Genomic DNA, 8,658 nt, shown 5'->3' with positions numbered 1-8,658 from the left:
TGCCTGCCTCGGCCTCACAAAGTACTGGGATTACTAGGCATGAGCCAGCATGCCGGACCAGGAAGGATTTTTTTAATTGCCCAAATGGAATCATCGGTAGAGCTAGACAGAATTCAGGAACTTTTATAATGTGTCCCTTATCCTATTTTTCCCCAAATATGTGAGTCTCTAACATCAACACATTTAAGTAATAATACAAAATAATGATTAAGCTCAACTAGCTTTTCTTGAGTGCTTACTGTATGCCAGGCATTGTGCTAATTATTTTATACGGATAATGATATTGAATCCTCGTGAATCAATGAAATGGTTCCCAAACCAATTTGCCAATTGGACAATCTAGACCCAAAACACAAAAATGAAGTGGCTCGCACATGTAATTAAGTAGTAGAGCTGGGACTCAGATGCATCACGGTGACTCCACACCCCATATTCATGACCATGGCCTCCAACATAAACAATTTCCACTGCCCAGGTGCCCCCATCGACCCCACCTTCCTGCTAAGCTGCAGCGTTTCCAACATCATCAGTTCTGTTGTCTTTGGAAGTTGCTTCGACTATGAGGACAAACAGTTCCTGAATCTGCTGCGGTTGATCAATGAGAGTTTCATTGAGATGAGCACTCCCTGGGCGCAGGTGCCCACCCAGCCACCTCTCTGTCCACGCACCAACCCCAGTTAACTAAGCACCTTCCTATACCCCACTTGATCCTCTCTAGATACCTGGGAGGTGAGTACAGTAGTTTCCGCTCATTGCTGGGGGATATGTACAAGATCCCCATGGATGCCTCAAGCCATGCATAGGACCCATTCTATAGATACTAAGTTTTTCTGGTATATACATATCATGATAAAATTCAATGTATAAATTGAGTGCAGTAAGAGACTGGCATTCATAAGTAATAAAATATAACAATTATAACAATATATTCTAACAACAGTTATGTGAATGTACTCTTTCTCTCTCAAGATATCTTATTATATGTAATATTTTTAGACTGCCATTGACTGCACACATAACTGAAATGGTGGAAGGCAAAACCAAGGTGAAGGGGGAACTACCGTCTCAATAGGACTCAACTTCTGGGAAGCAAAAGGGCCTACCTGATTTTCAGACTTAGCACTAGATTTTGAGCCCAGCTGTCCAACTCCAGACTCAACCCAACCTAGCCCCTGGCACCCATCACTGACAAAGCCCTTTTGCCTATTCCCACAGCTATATGACATGTACTCTGGAATCATGCCGTATTTGTCAGGAAGACACAATCACGTCTACTACTTGATAGAAGAGCTCAAGGACTTCATTGCCTCCAGGGTCAAGATCAACGAAGCATCCTTTAACCCCCAAAACCCTCGGGACTTCATTGACTGCTTTCTCATCAGGACGCACCAGGTACCTCCTCTTCTTCCACTGGTCCTTCCCTCTCATCTTCTCAATCTCTAGTCCCTGCAACTTTCCACCAATCTGCAAACATTGAGGGCAAAACAAAACAAAACGAAACATAAAAAAACTAGCATTATTTCACAGCGTTTACTTTTATCTGTAGATGAGTATAGAAACTGTAAAAGTATAAACTGTTACAACTTTAAAACAGACTTTGAATCTAGAAATTTCAGGAGTTTGGAAAATTTAGGAACTTGGAAACTTAAAATCTTCCACCTTATACATGCCAGAGAGTTACAACTGTAGTTTTGAATCTTAGAATCTCAAAAACTTAGAAATTTAAAGTTTTTAAATGTAAGACTTTAAACATTTAAGTTAAAATTAAAAGACTTGAATGTGTAGGGACAGTAGGGTATAGAATTTAAATTTCCAAGGTCAAAGGTTCAATAACATAAAAATATAAATTTACAAATGTATAAAACTCTAAGAAATGATGATGCAGAAGTGTTAACCTTCTGAATTTGTATAGAGATATATCTCTATTTCTATATCTCTTTAGAAATTTAGAAGGTTAATACTTCCATATCATCATTTCTTAGAGTTTTATGCATTTGCATATTTATATTTTTATATTATTGAATCTTTGCCCTTGGAAATTTAAATTCTATATCCTACTGTCCCTACATGTTCAAAACTTACAAGGCATCCTACATTCTTCTCCTTCCATCCTCCCTGTTGTTCACTCCATCCCATCCACCCTGGCTTCTGCCTTGCTGTTCCTCTAACACACCAGGCACGTTCCTGCCGCAGGACCTTTGTTCTGACTGTGTTCTCTCTTAGACATGCTTGGTTTACCCACCTCTTGTCTCCATATACAATAGACAATAAAGCCAATGAGAAAATAAGACAATAGGCCAGGCGCTGTGGCTCAGTCCTGTAATCCCAGCACTTTGGGAGGCCGAGGTGGGTGTATCAACTGAGATCAGAAGTTTGAGAGCAGCCTGGCCAACATTTTATATTTTTTTATATTATTTTTCTTTTTTTTTTTTGGAGACAGAGTCTTTCTCTGTTGCCCAGGCTGCGGTGCAGTGGCGTGATCTCAGCTCACGCAACCTCTGCCTCCTGGGTTCAAGCGATTCTTCTCTTGCCTCAGCCTCCTGAGTAGCTGGGATTACAGGTGTGTGCCACCACACCCAGCTAATTTTGTACTTTTAGTAGAGACAGGCCTTCACCATGTTGGCCAGGCTGGTCTCAAACTCTTGACCTCAGGTCATCCACCCGCCTTGGCCTCCCAAAATGCTGGGATTACAGGTGTGAGCCACTGCTCCCAACCTGACATCTTTTTTTTTCTAACTCAGATTCTCCTGCCTCTCTCTTATACAGATACACAATATTATATTGAGGGCAAATCTAGGCAACCCAGGCTAATCTTTTGGTCTCAAGATTCTTAATTTACTGGCATTTTCAAAGTCTCTTGTCTTTTTGTTACCCTTATATACACAGCCTTCCAGGCATTAGGTTTTAGAGACTTGGAGGTGGTTATCTCCGATGGCCATTATTGAGCCAACCACCCTGCCAAAGTTAAGTAGAATCCGTCTCCAATAAATTATGATCTGGTCCATTTGAGTAACTTTAGTAATGAGAAACTCATTACTTGCTTAAGGAAAATTCCCAATTTTGGCCCCTCTCCTTAATAATACAATTCAAAACAAGCCAAAGGATTTCTCCTGGTGCAGATGAGAGACACTAACACACTTCCACTCAAACGTTTCTAGTCTTACCTCCATTGTCTGAGTTGTCTTTCACGGGTCTAAATAATCAGGCTGGGTGCGGTGGCTCACCCCTGTAATCCCAGCACTTCGGGAGGCAGAGATGGGCAAATCGCTTGAGGCCAGGACTTCAAGACCAGCCTGGCCAACATGGTGAAACCCTGTCTCTACTAAAAATGCAAAAATTAGCCAGGTGTGATAGTGCACACCCGTAATCCCAGCTACTTGGGAGGCTGACACACGAGAATCATTTGATCCCAGGAGGCAGAGGTTGCAGTGAGGCAAGATTGCACCACCACACTCCAGCCTAGGGGACACAGCGAGACTCCATCTTGAAAAAAAAAAAAAAAGAAAAAAAGAAAATCAAATATTTATTGGATGCTTCCATGTGCCAAGCACTGTCCTAGTTCCTTGTACACCAGATTTATGTAATGTTTACAACTCTATGACCTTGTCCAACCATCACACTCATTTTGAAGATGATGAAACCCAAGTTCAGAAGGTGAAGTCGCTCATCCCTAAAACGCAAAGAGGAGTAACTCCACCAGTGGTGATCTTAATCAGTCACGTAACCACTTGCCATTTGTGTCAATCCTGTCCTAGTCACCCAGCATGCCTCTTTCCCATTCTGTAAAATACCCGTGTATGAAAACCAAGCTGGGACCATGGTTTTTTGATGCTTTTGAGTAAAGACCAATTGTCCTGGCAGCATTCCAGACTCCAAGCTGCCTGTTTCCCGATGTCTGACGAATAATTGAGCACCACCAGTGTGTCAGTTGTTAAGTTAAAGAAGTGACGAAACAGGCCAGGTGCCTTGGCTCATGCCTGTGATCCCAGCACTTTGGGAGGCTGAGGTGGGTGGATCATGAGGTCAGGAGTTCGAGACCAGCTTGACCAACATGGTAAAACTCCATCTGTATTACAAATACAAAAATTAGCCGGGCGGATGGCAGGTGCCTGTAATCCCAGTTACTCAGGAGGCTGAGGCAGGAGAATCACTTGAACCTGGAAGGCGGCGGTTGCAGTGAGCCGAGATTGTGCCATTGCACTCCAGCCTGGGTGACAGGCTGTTCAAAAAAAAAAAAGAAAAAATAAAAGAAGCAACCAAACATGCATGGCTTGCATCTGAGATCTCTTCCTGCTGGAGCTTGGAATGCATGGTTTGCCCTGGCTTCCCTGACAAAAACACCCTTTTATTTGTGTGTGTGCGCCATTCTCCGCTATATTTTCTGGCCCCTTCCAGCTAAGATCCACAAAGAGATTAACCAGGTGATTGGACCACACTGGCTCCCAAGTGTGGATGACCGGGTCAAGATGCCCTACACAGATGCCGTCATCCATGAAATACAGAGATACAGAGACTGGTAGACATCGTGCCCATGGGTGTCCCCCACAACGTCATCCGGGACATTCAGTTTCGAGGTCACCTTCTGCCCGAGGTGGGGTTGCACCCTCATTGCCTCCCTTCCACTGCACTCGTCTCTCCCCCTGGTTCCCTACTCCTGTAGTCCAACACTGATTTCTCCTAACTGCCCCCATTTTCACCCCAGGGCACAGACGTATTTCCCCTGCTTGGCTCTGTCCTCAAAGACCCCAAATACTTCCGCTACCCAGAAGCCTTCTATCCCCAGCACTTTCCGGATGAGCTGGGCCGCTTCAAGAAGAATGGAGCCTTTGTGTCTTTTTCCTCTGGTAGGTTTCTCTGGTCTGACTCCCCCCAGGCATGTGCTAAATCCACCCCTCAGCCACTGGTCTGTATTTGAGGTCAAAGTCATAATGTGAATTTGAAGGTTATATCTTAGAACCATAAAGTTTTAGAATCCCAGAATTAGTAAATATTGGAACGATTATCCCTGATAATTAGAAAAAAAGTTAGGATGGCAATAGCACTAAACAGGGCATAAACCAACTGGCTGTTAAGGAGAAAATAAGATATATTTTCTATGTTTCCAGGCAGATAGCCTCTGAACCTTTGCCATTGATCTACAAAAGCAGCCATAGACAATATGTAAATGAATGAGCATGTGTGTGAGCCTGAAAAACTGTTTACGGACAATGAAATTTGAATTTTGTTTTATCTTCATATATCACAAAAGAGTCTTTTTTCCCCAACCATTTTAAAATGCCAAAAGCATTCCTAGTTTGCAGGCTGTATGAACACAAGCAGCAGGGCAAATTTGCCCAACAGACAGTCATTTGCCTACTCATGGCAAAAAATCTTTATGCGGCAACAATTTAAGTGTATGTTGGTGGGGCACAATGGCTCACACCTGTAATCCCAGCACTTTGGGAGGCCGAGACAGGTAGAGCACTTGAGGCCAGGAGTTCGAGACCAGCCTGGCCAACATGGTGAAACCCTATCGCTACTAAAAATACAAAAATTAGCCAGGCATGGTGGCATGCGCCTCTAATCCCAGCTACTCGGGAGGCTGAGGCACAAAAATCACTTGAACCCGGGAGATGAGGTTGCAGTGAACCGAGATCATGCCACTGCACTCCAGCCTGGGAGACAGAGTGAGACCCCGTCTCAAGCAAACAAAAAACAACAACAAAAGTGTATGTTGTTTGGATCCTGGAGTCAGGGCAGCGGTTGGGAACCTGGACTCCACTCCACCTTTTAGAAATGGTGAGGCCTTGGGTGAGTCACTTCAGCCACCGTCTGTGAAACAGGGATTCATCCCTCCAAACGATTGGAAGAGCGGCTTACAAACAGTAGGTGTTATTAACGGTGAGTTTCACTTTTTTTCTCACCAGTGTCTGGCATGTAATAGGCATTTGACAAACCCTTGAGGAACTGAAATGAACACAACCTTGAAACTCATGGATCCTATAGAACCATTCCCTCTTGGAATGGGATGGAATCAGAGCCATCAGAGAAGTAGCAGGTCCTAGCTGAGCCTAACTATAGACACCCACTAAGCCTGTGTAACACCCCTTTATAAAGCAGGCACAGTCATGAGCCCTGAGGTGCTGATGAGGCAGCTGAGGCTCAGTGGGGTGGTCAGTCCAGACACCCCCGACACTCCATGACCTGTGCAGGTGCGACCCTTCCTTCTGTCCTCCCCTGTGCCTGCAGGAAAGCGCATCTGCCTGGGCGAGGCCATGGCCCGCATGGAACTCTTTCTCTACTTCACCTCCATCCTGCAGAACTTCTCTCTACGCTCGCTGGTGCCGCCTGCGGACATCGATGTCACCCCCAAGCTCTCAGGCTTTGGTAACATCCCCCTGACTATGAACTCTGCCTCGTGGCCGCTGAGTGCCACCTGCGGGACAAGGAGGAAGCGGTGAAGAATGCAGCTCCACCAATGACACGGAGGTAGACCATTCATAACAGACATCAGCCATTTGCATTGTTGGAGCAGGGTCCTGTTAACCAGGTTATGCCAGAATCACGGGGGAGGCACAGAGAGGAACTTAGGGGATGATCCAGAGGAGTGGGCAGTGGGCACTCAGTGGGCTTGGGACGGGAGTGACTGACCAATCACTACAGACATTTTCAGTATTTTAATAGCTAGTGAGACTCAGCTGATTCCTGTCAGCTGAATATTGTCCTGTCTCTGGACAGCAAGGCACGTCTCAGGGTCTCCTCAAGGACCCTGAGGTGGGGACATTGCACCAGGCTCAGGGGAGTTTTGAGGGTCTGCGGACCTCCTCTTCCGTCCCCCTCCAGCCTTACCCTCCACCTCTGGGTGCTTCATGAGCAGCAGGAAGCCGTAGCGCAGGGTGGTGCTGACGGTCTCGGTGCCCGCAAAGAAGAGGTTCAGCGCGGTCAGCACCGGGTTCTTCAAGTAGAACTCCGTGTTGGGGTTCTTCTCCTCCTGCAGGGAGAGGAGGCTTTAGGGCAATCTCACCCCTCTTGCCCGTAAGGCGTGCCACCACATCTGGCTAATGTTTTAAAAAATTTGTTGAAAAGACCACCTCCTACCACATTGCCCAGGCTGGTCTCAAACTCCTGGGCTCCAGCAATCCTCCTTCCTCAGCCCCACAAAGTGCTGGGATTTCAGGTGTGAGCCATTGCTCACAGCCCAGATTATTATTTATTTATTTATTTTTTGAGATGGAGTCTTGCTATGTCACCCAGGCTATAGTGTAGTGGCATGATCTCGGCTCACTACAGCCTCCACCTCCTTAGTTCAAGAGATTCTCCTGCCTCTGCCTTCCAAGTAGCTGGGATTACAGGCGTGCACCACCATGCCTGGCTAATTTTTGTATTTTTAGTAGAGATGGGCTTTCACCACGTTGGCTAGGTTGGCCTCGAACTCCTGAACTCAAGTGATCCGTCCTTCTCAGCCTCCCAAAGTACTGGGATTACAGGTGTGAGCCACTGTGCCTGGCCGAGGCCCAGATTAAAATGTTAAAAAAAAATGCTCTTAACGCAGATTCACCTTAGGTTAACATTTTAACCCATTCCCAATGTGATTTGTTCTATTCTATCAGTCAATCATCTATCTATCTTACTGTGTTTTATGCTACTATAACAAAATACTACAGACTAGGTAACTTATTTATTTGTTTGAGATGGAGTTTCACTCTTGTTGCCCAGACTGGAGTGCAAATGGCATGATCTTGGCTCACTGCAACCTTCGCCTCCCGGGTTCAAGTGATTCTCCTGCCTCAGCCTCCAGAGTAGCTGGGATTACAGGCACCTGCCACCATGACTGGGTAATTTTTGTATTTTTAATAGAGACAGGGTTTCACCATGTTGATGAGGCTGGTCTTGAACACCTGACCTCAAGTGATCTGCCCACCTCAGCCTCCCAAAGTGCCAGGATTACAGGAGTGAGCCATAGCACCTGGTCTACTTATAAAGAATAGAAATTTATTTCCCACAGTTCTGGAGACTGGGAGTCCAAGATCGAGGAGCTAGTAGGTTCGGTGCCTGGTGAGGACCAGGTTTCTACTTTCAAGATGGCATCATGTTGTTGGATCCTCCAGAGGGGAGAAACCTTGTGTCCTCACATGGGTGGAAGGCAGAAGACCAAGAGAGGTGAAGTTCATCCATCAGGCCCTTTTGTAGGGTACCTAATCCCATTCATGATGGTGGAACCCTCCTGACCCAATCACCTGTCATAGGCCACACATCCCAATACTGTTGCATTGAGGATTACATTCCAACATGGATAAAAACATTCAAACCATAACAATATCTATTCAGTACTTTTTCTGAACCACTGAGGGTAAATTACATACAACATAGCTTTTGCCTGTAAATACTTTGGAGTGTATTTCCTAAGAATAGGGACATTTTCTGATATAACTGCAGCTATATATATATATTTATCAGCTATAGTAAATTTAATGCTGATGATGCAATACTTTCATCCCTAAGGTTTATACTCCAACTGTTGGTTTGAGAAGTAGTTTGACAACTTTGAAATGAAATGGCAGTTTCTTTGTTGCTTGAGTGACGCCACGCTTAAGACTCACTCATGGTTGGGCGTGGTGGCTTATGCCTGTAATCCCAGCACTTTGGGAGGCTGAGGCAGGAGGACTGCTTGAGGCCAGG

The 8,658-nt window shown here is 45.3% G+C and overlaps 1 pseudogene; it reads left to right on the top strand.

The window, feature by feature from the left end:
- Positions 1-441: 441 nt before the first annotated feature.
- Positions 442-6,472, top strand: LOC105542596 (annotated as a pseudogene).
- The last annotated feature ends 2,186 nt before the right edge of the window (positions 6,473-8,658 follow it).

The sequence above is a fragment of the Mandrillus leucophaeus genome, unplaced genomic scaffold, assembly GCF_000951045.1.
Source record: "Mandrillus leucophaeus isolate KB7577 unplaced genomic scaffold, Mleu.le_1.0 Scaffold106, whole genome shotgun sequence".
Lineage (NCBI taxonomy): Eukaryota > Metazoa > Chordata > Mammalia > Primates > Cercopithecidae > Mandrillus > Mandrillus leucophaeus.
Note: the sequence above shows the minus strand (reverse complement) of the source record. Positions and strands in the feature narration are given on the sequence as shown.